The sequence below is a fragment of the Erithacus rubecula genome, assembly GCF_903797595.1.
Source record: "Erithacus rubecula genome assembly, contig: scaffold_139_arrow_ctg1, whole genome shotgun sequence".
Lineage (NCBI taxonomy): Eukaryota > Metazoa > Chordata > Aves > Passeriformes > Muscicapidae > Erithacus > Erithacus rubecula.
Window position 1 is genome coordinate 35,334 of NW_027636156.1, and position 16,212 is coordinate 51,545.

Genomic DNA, 16,212 nt, shown 5'->3' on the forward strand with positions numbered 1-16,212 from the left:
TGGGCGACACCTTGGGGATTTCCCGGGAAAGCACCTGTATTATTCATCAATCCCTGATTTCCATTCCCGCTGGCTATAATTCCTCCCCCAAAATCCATTCCTTGGTTGAGAGGGCACTCATTTTTCCAATGTCCTCTATTTTTACATAGAGCACATTGATCTATCCCTAGCTGCATTCTCCCTCTTCCCATATTCAATTGACCCATAAGTCCTCCTGCACCCATTGGCATTCCCCCCTTTGCCATTCCTCTTCTCCCTCCCCGTCCACGACTCCCCCCTCTCATATTATTTCCAGCCGCTTGCTGTAACACGGCCAACATAGTAGCCTGTTGTTTCCTGGCCGTTTCTTTTTCCCTATTATTATATACCTTCCACGCAACTTCCAATAGTTTATCTAAATTCCGAGTATCCTCTCCCTCCAATTTCTGTAATTTCTTTTTAATATCTTCCTGAGACTGCCCCATAAAGATTAATGCTAGCTGTAATTTCCCGATTCCCCTTCAACTTCTAAATTAGTGTATCTACGAGCTGTCTCCTTAAGCCGCTCTAAAAAGGTTGACGGAGACTCATTCTTTTCCTGCCTGACCGAATACAACTTAGACCAATTCAAAGTTTTTGGTATTCCATTCCGTATTCCTTCTGTTAACAAATCCTGATAAGCTTTAAGTCTCCGAGACCCGCCCGTCGAGTTGGGATCCCACTCCGGATCTTCCCTAGGTACCAAATCATTTACTGTACCATCCACAAGCCGCAACCTAATCATTTCTTGTGCTTTCTCTGTCATAGCTTTAAACACCATTTCCTTTTCAGTAGAATCCATTATTGTGTCTAACAAAACTTGTAAATCATTCCAATCTGGGTTCTGAGTCTTAATTACCATTTTTACCAACCGCGCAGTTTGTTCAGGATCCTCCCGATACGCCCCCGCTGATTGTTTCCAAATTAGTAAATCATTCGGAGAGAAGGGAACTTTCACTATGACCCGTTCCCCCTGCGGCCCGACAGCTTCACGGAGCGGAACCATTAAATGAGCACCTTCTTCCTTTTTCTTCCTTTCCACCTCCCACTGCCCTCTCCGAGTTCTTTCACATAAGGGGGTCCGTGGTATATCAGTGGTTTCTATTTTTGCTTCCCGATCCCCTCTTTCTACCTCTGGCATACTTTTTCCACGTTCCTCCACCGGAGGGGCACTAGGGGCTATCAGCAAAGAAACATCCTCCTCAGGTTCCGAAAACCTAACCGAGCATTCCTTCTCTTTCTGCCAACCCTTACATCCGTCACAATTCTGCTTTAATGTTTTCAAAACCATGATCCCACACTCCTTTTGCCACTCTAGTTTATCTTTCAAATAATAAAAGAGGTCTAGATACGGTATTTCATCCCATTTTTCATTACTTTGCAGAAAATGCATCAAAGGTGTAATAATGTCAGGATTCAGTGTACCGTTCCTAGGCCATTGCATACCATCGGGTTCATATAAAGGCCATACATGATTACAGAAATCAATTTCCTTTTACTTAGTTCTTGACCCAAATTCCCCACATTCCAATGTTGTAATAAACAGCCCAAAGGCGAATCGTCCGGGATTTCTATCCCAGAACTTGCTATAGTTCTAAACGTTTTTAAAGACATCATTTCACTTCTTTTTTTTTTTTTTTTTTTTTTTTTTTACAATACACACCACACAACACTCACACCCTTTCCACAAACCTTGCCACACTACACACCACACACAACACTCACACTCTTTTCCACCAATACACTAATCTTGCCTTTCTCGTCGCCGCGAGTGGCAAGTGCTGAACCTGCGCAGTCACTGCCGCGTCTGACAGTCAGCGCCTAGGCTTTTCCACAACCTTAAAGACATCTGTGACCCCTGTGCGGAATCGCCGTTCTGACTTAATCGGCAGGCCCCCCTTCCCCTTGATAAAAAGAATAAAGCACCTTCGGGCTTACCTCCAGGTCGTCCGTCAGGCGCGGGGTCGGGCACGGGTTGATGTTCTCCCCAGAAATCACCTGGTGCCGGCGTGGAGTGGATCAGCCCACGAACCGCCCCAGCCACCTCTGGTGTCCCATCTGGGTCGCCAGAAAACTGTTGCCCGATGCCCCAAACAGAACACAAACTAACAGAGTTAGTTTACGTGGTGCTTTATTCAGGGCCCGGGGAACCTGCAGACTAGTGTCCAAAGTCAGGATCTCACAGTTCCCTTTTTCCATCAGGTTTTTATACCTTTTTACAAAGTGGTCTACGTGCAGAAATACACATTCTTCAAAACAATACAGATACATACATCTTGCAGGTATCATTCCTAAAAGTTATAAATTCTGCATGCTTGTCTACTCAGAACTATAGGCTACCCCCCTTAATCCCCCTTGTATGTTTGCCCATCACCAGATCCCTTTAATTATTATTATTATACTTTAGCCTTATCTTGAAAGTTTCTAGATGTCCTATATGCTCTACTAAATCCTTTGATTATTGTTTTCACAGTTCTAAATGTTCTATATGCTCTACTAATTCTTTTCACTATTGTTTCACAAGGTAGGTTGTCAGGGCCTGTCCGAAAACTGCAGTTTTCTAAGCCTTAGCATGACTACTACTATATCTACATTAGTCCTTTTTCTCATTATTTTGGTATCACATTGGCAGTGTCATTTTTCCAGGCAGGCTCATGATACAGCTTTGAGGGAAGGCATCAGCAGCTGAATCAGGCCCAGGGAGGAGCAGCAGCAGCAGCACATTGAGGAGACCCTCATCTGCAAAGAGCCCCTCACCCACTTTGCTCCCCCATGGCAGCACAAGGTGATTCCACTGCAGGTGCAGGGCTGCAGCAGACTGGAGACTCCTTCAGGCAGGGCTTGCTGCAATCTCGTTCTTGCAGCTGTGCTGGGAGGATGTTGGCTGCAGCAGGGGTGTCCATGCCCAGGAATGCTGCTCGGCTCAGGGAGGCAGAGTGTGCACAAAAGCTGCATTCAAAGCACTGATTGTGAGCCCCTTGAGCCACTGGCAAGTGCAGCAGCTCTTCCTCATTCTGTGCAAGTGAGAGCCCAGCCCTGGAGCCTGTCCCTGGGAACAGGGAAACAGTTGGGGACAAGGAAATAGATGTGAAGGTTTAAGGCCTCTTCCTTTGTTTAGATTATGTCAAATGCCACAAATACCAAGGACCTAACAGACATCCTGTTCCAAGTATGGCAGGAAAGGTTTAGAGATAAGGTTTATAGATAAGAAAGCCATAAAACATGGTCATAGTGCAATTCCTATAGGTTGCATGCAAATATTAGGAAATTAGTATTTTGTAGTAGATTGGTTAATGGAAATTAGAATATTCAACATAGAAGAATACTTATTGTATTGTAAACGAGAAATCGCTCTCTTATCCTCTCTCTTATTCTCTCTATGCTCTATTCTCTCTACTCTCTTATTCTCTCTTACACTCACTCCCTCATATACCCATGCCCTTACAATAAACTACAAACTTCATGACCAGAATATAGCGAGCTCCTGAGTCTGTCCTAATGACCGTCCACCCGACTTTAACCCCCACAAATAACACTCTGAGGATGGTTCTGAATTTTCAGGGACAGTGAAAATGAGAATCATTTTGAGGCTGCTGTTGCAGTGTTGGAAATGCAATTTTGGCCAATTTTCACCTGACACACACTGATCATATTGGCCCACTAAATACTGGGGGCAGCGAATCAAGAATGCAAAGCTTCTTTGAGGAGGTAGGAGAGATGAGACTTGAAGAAATAATTTTGCTGATGCAGGAAAAGGGATCAGACCCACTGGTCCCTTGGCTCATGCTCAGTTCTGCCAAATCAAGCATGATCAGTTTTAACCACTCTGTTGAAGAGTATTTCAGAAGAACGTGCCCCATGTTATTTCCATTAAGTAAATTTTGAATTGTCAGGAAATGCCAAGATCAGAAATATTTTGAGGCAAATCCTGTTTATGTTGTGTTTCAGTGTCTCTGCAATAAAGAAAGCAGGGAATAAAGCCCTGAAGCAATGAAGCAGAGCAAAGGTGGAATGTTTGGATGGTCAGTTTGTTTCCTAATGATATCAGCCAACTGAATTCAGGAGTCATCTACTGGGGAGTGCAAAGCTTCTTTTACTTCCAACACCTGGTTGTGTCTCAGCATTTTATTTGTTGTGAAGAGAAATAAACAAAATCCCCAGCCAACAAGCTGCAGCCCAGGAGTGGGAATGACAGAAATGAAGGCCTTGAAAAGTAGCTTTGGAAAGCATGAAATTCCTAGACAGTGTCAAACCCTCAGGCTTGCCCGGGCCCAGGGCTGGCTGCCCTTGGGAAGGGAAGGAAAGGGGATGGAGCTGGGGTGGGGGTTCCGTGGCCATGGAAATGAGAGAACCAGGGGCGAGCACGTCACAAAGGGGCAGCCTTGCGCTGGGGCTGGGAGGGTTGTGGGTGACATGGGAAGAGCCCTGAGCAATGAGGGAGGGACAGGATCTGCCTTGCCAGGGGCTGGGGCTCAGCTCTTGGCCCTTTGCATTCATCCTGGTTTGCTGAGCATCAGAGACACCTTTACTTTCCTTGTTCCTACCTGTCACCAGTGCCTCCATTGCTCTGCTCTATCTGGTACCTTGGGGAAGGTTCTCAGTCCTGTCTCTCAGTGAGACCCATTAAAAGTTCAAGAAACTTTCAAGTTTCAATTTAATTTTGAATTCTTGAGAGGATTTTTAAAAAAACCTTCTCTCAGGGACTGAATCTAATTTAAAAAAGACCAAACTCCTGAGAGGGTTATCAAAGTTGTTGTGTTGTGTCTCCTGGCACAGAGGGAGATAATGGCAAGCAGGAAAAGCTTCAAAAAGACATTTCTGATGAGAAGCTGCTCCTCTCCCAGCCCAGCAGGGCTGAGGGCACAGCCTGTAGGCACTGAGGGGACAGGAGCCAGGCACAGACACGGTAAAGACGATCAGGATTGGGAAGACATTGAGCTGAGACTTCACTTGGGGAAACATCTTCACAGCCCTGGACATGGTGAGTCTGTGGGTGCAGGGCAATGTCCCCTGTGCTCCTGGAGGGATCTCCTGGAGACAGCACAGCCCACAGCCTGGGGATGTGTCAGGGGTACTCTCCCAGATACTCTGAGGAAGAGGAGGAGGGGGATGTGCTGCACAGCAGGGCTACCCTGGGCACTGTCAGAGGCACAGGGCAGGATGGCTCCTGCTGCCAGGGATGGCTGCAGGGGTGAAGCTGGGGCTGCAGACAGGGCTGCCCAGGGCTGTCCTGCAGAGCAGCTCCTGCAGCCCTCAGGGCTCTTGGCCAGCTCAGGGTATGTGCCACCTGCCAGGACCAGCTCTCAGCCTGCCTGGCAGCTTCCCATGTACTGTGGGGAGAAGTTGGAGGTGGAAGGAGCCACTCCCATCAGGGCAGATTCCTCCTGCTGTGCAGATGGTGCTGCATGGCCAGGGCTGCTCTCAGCTTTCTCCTCAAGGGAAGGGAAAGGGGCTGTCAGGTGTGTCTCTGTCACTGAGACTCCTGCACTGTCCCACTGGGCATCAGCAGATCTGCCTCACATCTCCCTCACAAAGTGCCTCCTCACCCTCCTCTAGTTACAGACAGCAGCAGCACCTTGGCTTGCAGCATCTCAGTTTGTCTGAGCTGCCCTTAAGTCCCTGCTGGCATAGCCCTGGATAGCCTTCTAAGTTCAGCTGCACAGGGAAAGAAAGAAGGGTTTAGGAAGATTGACTTTGAAACTGGAGCCTTCAAAGAATCCACTTTGTTTTTCCAGCACACTGTAATTTTGATCACTGTGAAATAGTGGGGGGTATAATGAGCACAGGGCACCTGTGTGAGACCAGCAGGTAAGACTGCAATGGGGCACAGGTGCCCTGTTTTCCCTCTAGACACCCCAGTGTTCAGGCTGAGAGCAATGCTGAAGAAGAGGCAGTAACTCAGCCGTGCAAAATGGATATTAAAAAAAAAAAAAAAAAAAAAAAAATTACTGAAGTTCCTCCACAGGAAGAGAAGTAGTTTTGAGATAATTTGTAATATAATTGCACAGGATTGACTCAAGCAAATATTTTCCAGCTTGTCAATGTCTTCTCTCAGTGGTCCACCATGCCCATATGGCAGAAATATCCAACAGCAGCTCCATCAGACACTTCCTCCTGCTGGCACTGGCAGACACGTGGCAGCTGCAGCTCCTGCACTTCTGCCTCTTCCTGGGCATCTCCCTGGCTGCCCTCCTGGCCAACGGCCTCATCATCAGCGCCGTAGCCTGCGACCACCACCTGCACACCCCCATGTTCTTCCTCCTGCTCAACCTGGCCCTCACTGACCTGGGCTGCCTCTGCACCATTGTGCCCAAAGCCATGCACAATTCCCTCTGGGACACCAGGAACATCTCCTATGAAGGATGTGCTGCTCAGGTCTTTTTCTTTGTGTTTTCCTTTCAGCAGAGTATTCTCTCCTGATCATCATGAGCTACGACCGTTACGTGTCCATCTGCAAACCCCTGCACTACGGGACCCTCCTGGGCAGCAGAGCTTGTGCCCACATGGCAGCAGCTGCCTGGGCCAGTGGCTTTCTCAATGCTCTGCTGCACACAGCCGATACATTTTCCCTGCCCCTGTGCCATGGCAATGTCCTGGACCAGTTCTTCTGTGAAATCCCACACATCCTCAAGCTCTCCTGTGCACACTCCCACTTCAGGGAACTTGGGCTTCTTGCTGTTAGTGCCTGTTTGGTAATTGGTTGTTTTGTGTTCATTGTTTTCTCCTATGTGCAGATCTTCAGGGCTGTGCTGAGGATCCCCTCTGTGCAGGGACGGCACAAAGCCTTTTCCACCTGCCTCCCTCACCTGGCTGTGGTCTCCCTCTTTGTCAGCACTGCAGCATTTTCCTACCTGAAGCCCCCCTCCATCTCCTCCCCATCCCTGGATCTTGTACTGTCATTTCTGTACTCAGTGGTGCCTCCAGCCCTGAACCCCCTCATCTATAGCCTGAAAAACCAGGAACTCAAGGATGGCTTGAGGAAAATCATCATGAATGCCTCTCAGAAAAAATAAACTCTCATCTCCTGTATCACTTTTATAATATTACTCATTAATCCCCACTCTATATCCTGTGGTTTTGTTTGTTTGTTTTGTTTTTTTGCTGGCACGGGTATGACACATTTAATAATTTTTTTCACAAGAAAATCTTTATCTTTACCATTTTTGATTCAGTATTTGCATTCCTAGTGTGAACCATAGACTATATTATCGTGGAATTGTACTACATATGTGCTTACACAAAATAAAGAACTTGGTATTTCTGTGTTTGCCTGACATCTTTCCTCCTTGGCTTCTCTGGAGCTGCAGGGTTGGTGCCTCTGTGCAGAGCTGGGGTGAAAAGGAGACCCCAGTGCTCCTCACTGCCAGGGACCCCCAGGGCTTCTGCTCCGTAACCTCCCCTTCCTTCACTTCCACACTCCCCTTCATAGCCCATGTGTTGGTTTAAGGCCTCAGGGCTCTTTTAGCTCAGTCCCAGTCCTGCTGTGTGACTGTGCAGGCACTGCAGGCAGGGACAGGCCATGGACACTGCTGGGACAGAGCTGGGCTCTGCAACAGCATTTCCATCATGCAAGGGCATCTCCCCAGTGCAGGGCATGAAAGCTTCAATCTCCTTCCCAGTTTGCTCTCAAGGATGTTCTCAACACAGAGACCTGGAGAGGAGAACAGCAGTGACAGCCAAAGTGTGGCAGTGTTCAGGGTGGGGCTGTCCCAGCAGTGTCCTTGCAAAGCCAGAGCTGCTTCCAGCAGTGCCTCTCACCCCAGGTCACAGAGGTTGTTCTTTCCTGCCTGGAGGGACATCAAGTGACTGGGTCAGGAGTCTGTGTTTGCAGTGCAAGGACATTCCACAGCCCTGAACATCCTGTGTGTATGTGAGGGGACATAAACTCAGCGAGCACAAACACCTTCAGCTGTTTCTGGATTTTCCAGAGTCTGACATCCCCTGGGAACCCCTGGATGCAGGGCTGGGATGAGCTCCTGTGCCCAGAGCTCCCTGTGTCCATCCCTCTGGCCCTGGGACACCTTGGGCAGGGCAGGGCAGGGTGACACCCACAGGGCTGAGGTCCCTACCAGGCTCTGGCAGTGGAAGCAGAGCCCAGTGATCCCCTGTCCATGCTGCAATGAACTGTCTGTGTGTGTGACAGGGAAGGACTCGTGTCCCTGGACACCCCTGGGACTGTGAGCAGGGCATGAGCTCAGGGGTGGGCACCTGACAGAGCCCTGACATTTCTGGGGTGCCAATAAGAGCAGAGTTGGGCAAGGTGGCTATGGTTAAACCCCTCTGGGCATCCAGTGACAACAGAGTGTCTCTGTCACTGTCCCTCCTTACACAGAAAACAGGAGAAAATAAGGTGAACAGTTGTGGGTCACTATAATGAGAGATTAATGTCAGGGGGACTACAAAGCAAGGGCCAAATGCAGAAGCAAGGAAAACCATGGAGAGACAAGAATTCAACACGTCATAGTTGTGTTAGAAGACAAGTGTATTAATACAAAATATCCAGAGGCCCTCTTATGCGCCTCATGTCCCTGCTGATCAGGACATCCCATGGATTGGAGGATCCCTTGGGTCAGTCCATCCCAGCTGTCTCATCCCTTTGTCCCAAGAACATTTGCCCCCCCACCCCCCCCCCCACCCTCCATCCCAGGCAATTGGTTTAGGGGTTGCAGAGATGCCTCATGTGGGGCCAGCCCTGCTCAGGAGGAGCCAAAGCCTTGGGCTGGGACCAAACCCACTCTAGCTCCAACAGCCAAGCACAGCAGGACAGGGGCTACTCTGGGCAAAGGGAACTCCATCCCAGCCACACACAGGCCAAGGGGGTTCAAGGGGCTCTTCCTACCTTTGTTATTCCACAATTCAATGAATCTATTCCTTGGAGAGCTCTTTGAAGACAGAATTGACAGACAGGCAGAGTAGAGCTATAAAATGCACCAGTACAAACAATGGAGCTCCTGTGAGGAATGAACCCTCCCAGGGCAGGGCTGTGGCAGGAAAAGCACCCAGGAGGAGGAGGATGAGCTCAGTGCATGTGTGTGTGTCCCAAGGCACAGAGGGTGACTGTGGGCAGAGGTCAGGGCAGGGCTGGCAGTGGCAGGGCAGATCCAGGGGCAGTGAGATGGGAGTGTGCAGCCTGCAGGGAACAGCAGCAGCTGTGGGACCGCACAGGACAAGCTGTGCTGGACATGGCCAAGGGCCCTGGCAGGGTGGCAGTGCCCAGGAAAAGCCAAGTCTTGGTGCCCTGGGGCGCAGCAGGGTCTGTGCCACCAAGGGCTCCGAGGAGACACCTTGTCCTGAGTAAGGCTGGGCACTGTTACCCTTTTTCCTGCCCTCAGCATCCCCCCACATCCCAGTGGCCTCAGGGATCTGCTGGGGACCAGTCCCTGGGGAGCCTCAGTCAGGAATGGCTCTGGGGGCCTCCTTCATGATCCCAGAAACTGCAGGTTTTTCAGAGAACTTTGGGTATTGCTTTTGCTCTGAGAGCTTTGTGGCCAACCGGGCCACCAATTATCTCCTCCAATGAGTTCAGGAAGAACTTCTGTTGGTGATGAACCTCAGTGGGAATGACACTGAAACTGTATGAAAAACAGAAACTTCCCAACATCTACTCAGTGCTGGAGAATTTAGGCATTTACTTTATTCTGGCCAGGATGTATTGTGGCCAGCATGTGCAATAGAAATAATTTCACCCACCGTACCTGTTTTGTGCAGTGAAAATCATTCCACCACACATGTTTTTTTACTAGGCTTTTCAACATATTTATACAGACAAAACCCAAAGAAATTTATGTTACATTGAAGAAATTAATTGATCTAAATTCTTAGTATTTGATCTCCTGTTGGTTATTGATCCCTTTGCTTTTGATGTGAATTAGGCCCTCATTCTTTGATTGTCTTACCAATCTTTTCCCAGACCAGGTGTCTCCAACCACACTGCAGGTGATGTTTGTCAGTGCTTGTTTACCTCCTGTGTATCTTCTGGTTACTCCCAGTCTGTAGATGTTGAACTCATCAGGCCTCACCCAGCCTTGGTGAACAGAGTCTTTTGAAGAGAAGCTTCAACTGCCCATCTCCTGGGCAAAGGCAAACAAACCCCTGACTGAAGTTATATTTAAAAACCCTAAAAGTTATATCATTTGCAACAATTCCATTAGGTTCAGTGTCACAATGCTCTCCTTGGATCCATGGGGGCCCCACAGTACCACAACTGTCCCTTGATTCCAAGAAGCCCTGAAGTGTCACAGAAGTCTCTACAATTACATGAGTCCCCGCAGTGTGACAGTGCCCCCTTAGTTCCATGTGTCCCACACTGTTACATGAATCCTTAGCTCCATGGAGTCCTGTAGTGTCACAATGGTCTCCTTGGTTCCATGGTGCCACAGTTGCCACAATTTCCATGGTACCACAACTGTTCCTTGGTCCCACGAGGCCCCACAGTGTCACAATGGCCCCTTGCTGCCATGACACTGTGTAATGTCACAGTTGTCTCCATGATTCCATACTGCCCTGCAGTGTCACAATGCACCATTGGTCAATGAGGCTCCAGTGTCACCATGGCCACTTGGTTCCATGTACCCTTACAGTGTCACTGTGGTTCCCTTGGTCCACAAGGCTCTGAAGTTCCACAATGGCTCTTTGGTTCCATGAGGTTTGGTACAGTCACAATTCACTCCTTGGTTCCACAAGGCCCTGCTGTGTCACAGTGTCCACTATTCCATGAGTTTCCATGGAGCCACCACAGTGTCCTTGGATCTGCAGTATCGCAATGATCTCCTTGGTACCATCCTGCCCCAATGTCTCAGTGGCTTTTTGGTTCCAAGAGTTTCCACAGTGCCACAAGGGTCTCCTTGGTGCCATGAGGATACAGAAATTCCACATAAACATTGAGCAACGCCTGATTAACACACCCAAGAACATGTGTCTCATTTAAATCAGGGGTTAAAGGTGAGAATGGCACCAGCAGCTTTAATCTGTAACAGAGACACAGGGAAAAGACAGGGACAGAGACTTCACCCTGAAAGACTCAGTGAATTCACAGAATCACAGAATCACGAGGTTGGAAGAGAACTTCATGATCAAGTCCAACTCCTGCCTAACACCTCCATATGGCACCAATTGCCATACCTAGTCTTATTTTTAAACATATAGGGATGGTGTCTCCACCAACCCCTGGAGAGATCATTCCAGAATTTACTACATTTCCTGTAAAAAATATTTTTCATAATATCCAACCTATATTTCCTCTGCTGAAGCTTAAGACTGTATCCTCTCATTCTGTTGCTGCCTGGTGAAAGAGACAAACCTCCACCTGGCTAAAACCAACGGTTCAGGAAGTTGTAGAGAGAGATAAGGTAATCTCTGAATCTACTTCTCTCCAGGATGAAAAAACCCCAGCTCCCAGGTACTCCTCACAAGACTTGTGTTCCCCACCCTCACCAGCCTTGGTGCCCTTGTCTGGACACGCTCCAGCCCCTACATGTCCTTCCTGAATGGGGGGCACAGAACTGGACACAGCACTCGAGTTGCTGGCCCAACCAGTGCCCAGCACAGGGGAAAAATCACTGCCCTGGTCCTGCTGGCCAACCATTTCAGATCCAGGCCAGGAGCCATTGGCCTCTTGTCCCCTAGGCACATTGCTTCTCATGTCCAGCCTGCTGTCCATATGTACCCAAGGTCCCTTTCTGCCTGGCAAATTGTACAGCACTCTGTCCCCAGCCTGTATGCACTGCAAGGGGTGTTGTGGCCCAAAGTGCAGGAACCAGCTTTTGTTAAACCTCAAATTGATGGACTTAATCCCTGGATCCAGCCTGTCCAGGTCCCTCTGCAAGACCTCCTACCCTCCAGAACATTCACACCAAGCTTGGAGCCATCTGCACATTTCCTGATGGTTGACTCAATTCCTCATCCAGATCCTCGTGCAGATATTGAAATCCACATGGCTGCTCTGATCCCTCAGCCATCCTGTAGTGGTCCTGTGATGGCACTAAAGGTGATCTGTTCCATCCCCTTGCTGGGCACTGAGATCAGCGCGGACAGGCCTGGAGTTCCCCAGATCCTCCTTCCAGCCATTCTGGGGGATGAGCTCACATTGGCACCTCCAGTCCTTTGGGATCCCCCTGGTGAGCCAGGACTGATGGTAAATGATGGAGAGCAGCTTGGGGAGCTCATCCAGCAGATCACTCATTCCTCTAGGAATCCCCCTAGTTTCCTCATTCCCGTCTGCTCCCAGAGACACCTGTGAGCATCTGAGTGGCTCAGCAGGTCCCTAGCTGCTTCCTCCTTGATTACAGGGGTCTGTTTTGCTCTCTGTCCCCATCTGCCCCCTCATGAGAACACTTGTCCTGAGGATAACCTGTCTTATTGTTGAAAACTGAGGAAAAATAGGGGTTAAGTTTCTCAGACTTTACCTCATCTTTGTAACCATATTCCCTCCAGTAAGGAATGGAAATTCTCCTTGACCATCCTTTTCCTATATTATTGATAAAATATTTTTGTTATCCTTCACAGAACTGGCCTGGTTAAGTCCTAACTGAGGTTTCAGCTCTCTAATTATATTTCTGCATGACCTAACAACATCCTTAAACATTTCCTTAGTTGCCTGCCTCTCAGTCCAAAGGTGAGTTTTTTTCTCCCTGAGTCCCTGGAAAAAGCTCCATGCCCAGCCAGACCAGTTATTTTCATTGCTAGCTGACTTTTGGCACATGGGACAGGCTGTTTCTGCTCCTTCAAGATTTCTTTCTTGAAGTGTCTCCATCCTTCCTGCAATAGTTGGTTTTTAAAGACTGTTTTCCTTAAAAAATCAGGACCTGATTATCTAAATCTGCATCTTGAATAGTCCAAAGACTACCCTCCATAATTCTAGAATAGAAGTTTTGTTGATGCCCCTCCTTCTTTCACAGAATGTTGAAAAACTTAATTATTTCATGATATCTGTAGCCCAAATAGCCTCTGATCACCACATCTCCCACCAGCCCTTCTCTGCTTGTGAACAGCAGGAGACAGAGCTTTCTTCGGGAGTGGGAAGAGAAGGAAACCTCCCTAAGGTGCAGCCTGGAAGGTTCAGTCTGGAGCTGAGGAAACAGCCAAGTCCCTGCCAGGGAAATGTTGGTGGCCCAGGTGTCCCAGCTGAGCTGGGCCATGCCATGGCTCTGTGTGCCAGGAGCCGGCAGCGCTGGGTGCAGGGAGCCCAGGGAGGGCACAGCAATGCTGGGCTGAGAAATGCTGGGGGGACAGTGAGATGGGCGTGTGCAGCCAGGGCAGAGGAGCAGCACGCACAGGGCACAGGCTGCAGGAGATGGCCAAGGGCTGGGCAGGGCTGGCAGGGCCAGAGGCACCCAGCCTTTGTGCCCTGGGCTGGGCAGGGCCTCTGCAGCCCACAGGAGGAACTTTCCTTGCAGGGGCTGCTCTTTGCTGCTGCCTCGGCCCTCCCTGAGCAGGCTGGCAGGGCTTGCAGGGTGATGCCATTTGTCCTTGCTGCCCCTCCCATCCCAGTGCCCAGGAACAGCCCGAGCCACCCTGAGGGACAGGCCCTGCTGGCCAGGCCTGGGCTCAGCCCTTGGCCTTTCTGCTGCCTCCAACCAGCCCAGGCCTTGCTCAGCATTGCAGTTCCTGCTCACGCCTTGGCTCCTGCAATGCTGCCCTCAAGGATCTGCTCTCACAGTCCCTGGGAGCCTTTGGCAGTCCCTGCCCTCAGTGGGGCCACTGCTGCTCCAAGGGACTTGGAATTTGTGCTTCTGACTCCAGGAGTACCTTCTTCAGCCTTCTCTCAGTGCCTAAAGGTCCTGGACTCAGCATCAAATCCACCCTGGGGATCATTAAAATAGAGAAAATTTTCAAGAGCTTTCTTTCACTCTCTATTTTTCACAAGTCTGCAGGCTTGTGCAGCTGCTTGGAGTAAGTTTGGAGTTCTTTTAAGGAGGAAGATTTCAAAGTGCATCTCATGACTTTATTTTTCTCAACGGAATTTTTTCTGTTTTTCATTTCAGAGAGAACTGAGAGAAGCATTCTGCAGGTGATCTTGGTACTAAATGCCTTCTTAGGAGCTCTGGCACATGGAAGAATGAGCCCCTTGCAGACTGCCCCTGTTTGTTCATCCTGCTCCTCACCCCCAACCTCACCAACGCATGATATCTCCCACCTGGGACTGATAACCAAAATATAACAAAACCTCATCAATTTCTCTTTAAAACAAAAATGTAATTAAATAATAAATTATATTTTTATGAGATATTACTCTTTCATACATTTTAACTAATTTTTAAAATTACATTAATAATCTTTATATTATTGCAACCACATAAATTATTGGTCATTTTTCTAAGTAAGACAAATCCATAATGAATTAATTAAGTTCTATTGATTATTTATTCTCCCTCTTTAGGAAATTCGTAATATTTTAATCATTTTATCATCTTTATTAACTTTTTCTCAGACAGGGTCAAGGTGGGCACTTAAGGGTCCAGGGAGACATTTCTGGGTACATTTGAGCAGTTTTGGGTCAGGGGAAAATTTAGAAGGAAGTCTGGCTTCAGAGTGGCACTTGGGGGTCCAGGGAGGCACTTGGAGGTCAAGGGGAATCTGGGACCCTTTGGGATCCAGACAGGCACTTGGGGGCTCTGCGGGCTCTCTGGGGCGCGGGGATGATGGAGTTGTAGGTGCGGGTATAATACGGTGTAAAGGGCTGCAGAGCATCATGGGAGCTGTAGATGCAGCTGCAATGTTTCTCTGTGAGGCACGGGGCATGATGGGAGATGAAGTCTCAGCTGGAATGGTGTGTTACCGGAACTGTGGGGCATGATGGGAGCTGTAGTCCCGGAAGTGCCTCTTGCAAAGAGTCTGGGGTCCGGGAGGGCACTGTGGGGATACTTCTGCCTCTGAACGGCGACTTGAGGTCCTCAGGGAGGAATGTTTTCAGTTCGGGAGAGCTTGGAGGGTCTTGGGGAGCTCTAACCGGGCACTTTAGGGCACGGGCATGGAGGAATTTTAGGTGACTGACTGGGTTTTTGAGGTGCTCGGAGCTCAGGTTGATGGCAGGAGATGAATTCCCAGAAGTGCCTGTAATGAGCACCTGCAGGCTTGGGAGCATTCAGGGGATTCGGGGACATTTTTGGAGGTTCCACATGGGCGCTGAGGGGACACTTAGGGATCCTGGAGGTTCTGGAGAAAATCTATTGGACATATGGGGGGGAACCGGGGTTTCAGTGGAGCGCAGGGTTTGATGGGTATTGTATCCCAGCTCCAATGGGGCTCTATGGGGCCGCGGGCAATGGGAGTTAGAGGAAAAGAAAGATGGCACGATTCCAGGCACCACCCCTGAGCCCCGGTCCACTAGCTGAACCTCCTTGGTGGCACCTTGGGCTGGCACATACCTGAGGAGTGTGTCTGTTTTCCATAGGGAAAATTGGGAGTTTTAGATTGCATCAAAAATAACAAAAATGAAAACTTCTCTTTCCCTGAGAGCAGACACTGTCCAAGCACAAGCAGGTCCCAGGTGAGTGAAGACAGACAGGATGGGATTGGGGAATGTGAAGCAAGATTGTCCACACTGGGTCAGACTCAAGGCACAGCTTCTCTGAGCAGGCCAGACCTCCTGAGGAGACCCTGGAACAAATCATCACAGAAGCTGCAATCACCTCTACTTTCTAAAGAACAGCAATAAATACACCCTTTAAAATAGGAATGGATATTTTTAAGATGCACTTCAAATAAATTTCCATAATTATTATAAGAAACATTCCTAATGAACTTCACCAGACCAGAGGAAATCAGGAACCACCATGGTTTTTAGAAACCTCTCAAGACTCCAAGTAGAAATCAAACTCCAAAGTTTTCTTCAAGTTTTAATGGGTCCCATCGAGGAACACAGGTGAGAAAGTGTCCCCAAGCCTCAATCAGAGCAGAGAACTGGAGGCAGAGATGACAGGTGGGGACAAAGAGAAGCCAAGTCTTGGTGCCCTGGGGCACAGCAGGGTCTGTGCCACCAAGGGCTCTGAGGAGACACCTTGTCCTGAGCCACTGGGGGCTCCTGGCACAGCCCCAGCAAGGCTGGGCACTGTCACCCCTTGTGCTGCCCTCAGCATCCCCCCCATCCCAGTGGCTCAGGGATCTGCTGGGACCAGTCCTGGGGAGCCTTGGTCAGGAATGGCCCTGGGGGACTCCTTCATGCTCCCAGGGACTGCAGGTTTTTCAAAGGGCTTT

General features: G+C 49.1%; 1 long non-coding RNA gene and 1 pseudogene across 2 annotated transcripts in view; both read left to right on the forward strand.

Annotated features, from left to right (window-relative positions):
- Positions 1 to 16,212, forward strand: part of LOC306815489 — an 89,508-nt gene that overhangs the window by 23,042 nt on the left and 50,254 nt on the right. The window lies entirely within an intron of this gene.
- LOC306815478 (olfactory receptor 14J1-like) lies at positions 6,091 to 7,031 on the forward strand (annotated as a pseudogene). The gene has a single exon. The product of its transcript is annotated as an olfactory receptor 14J1-like (transcript).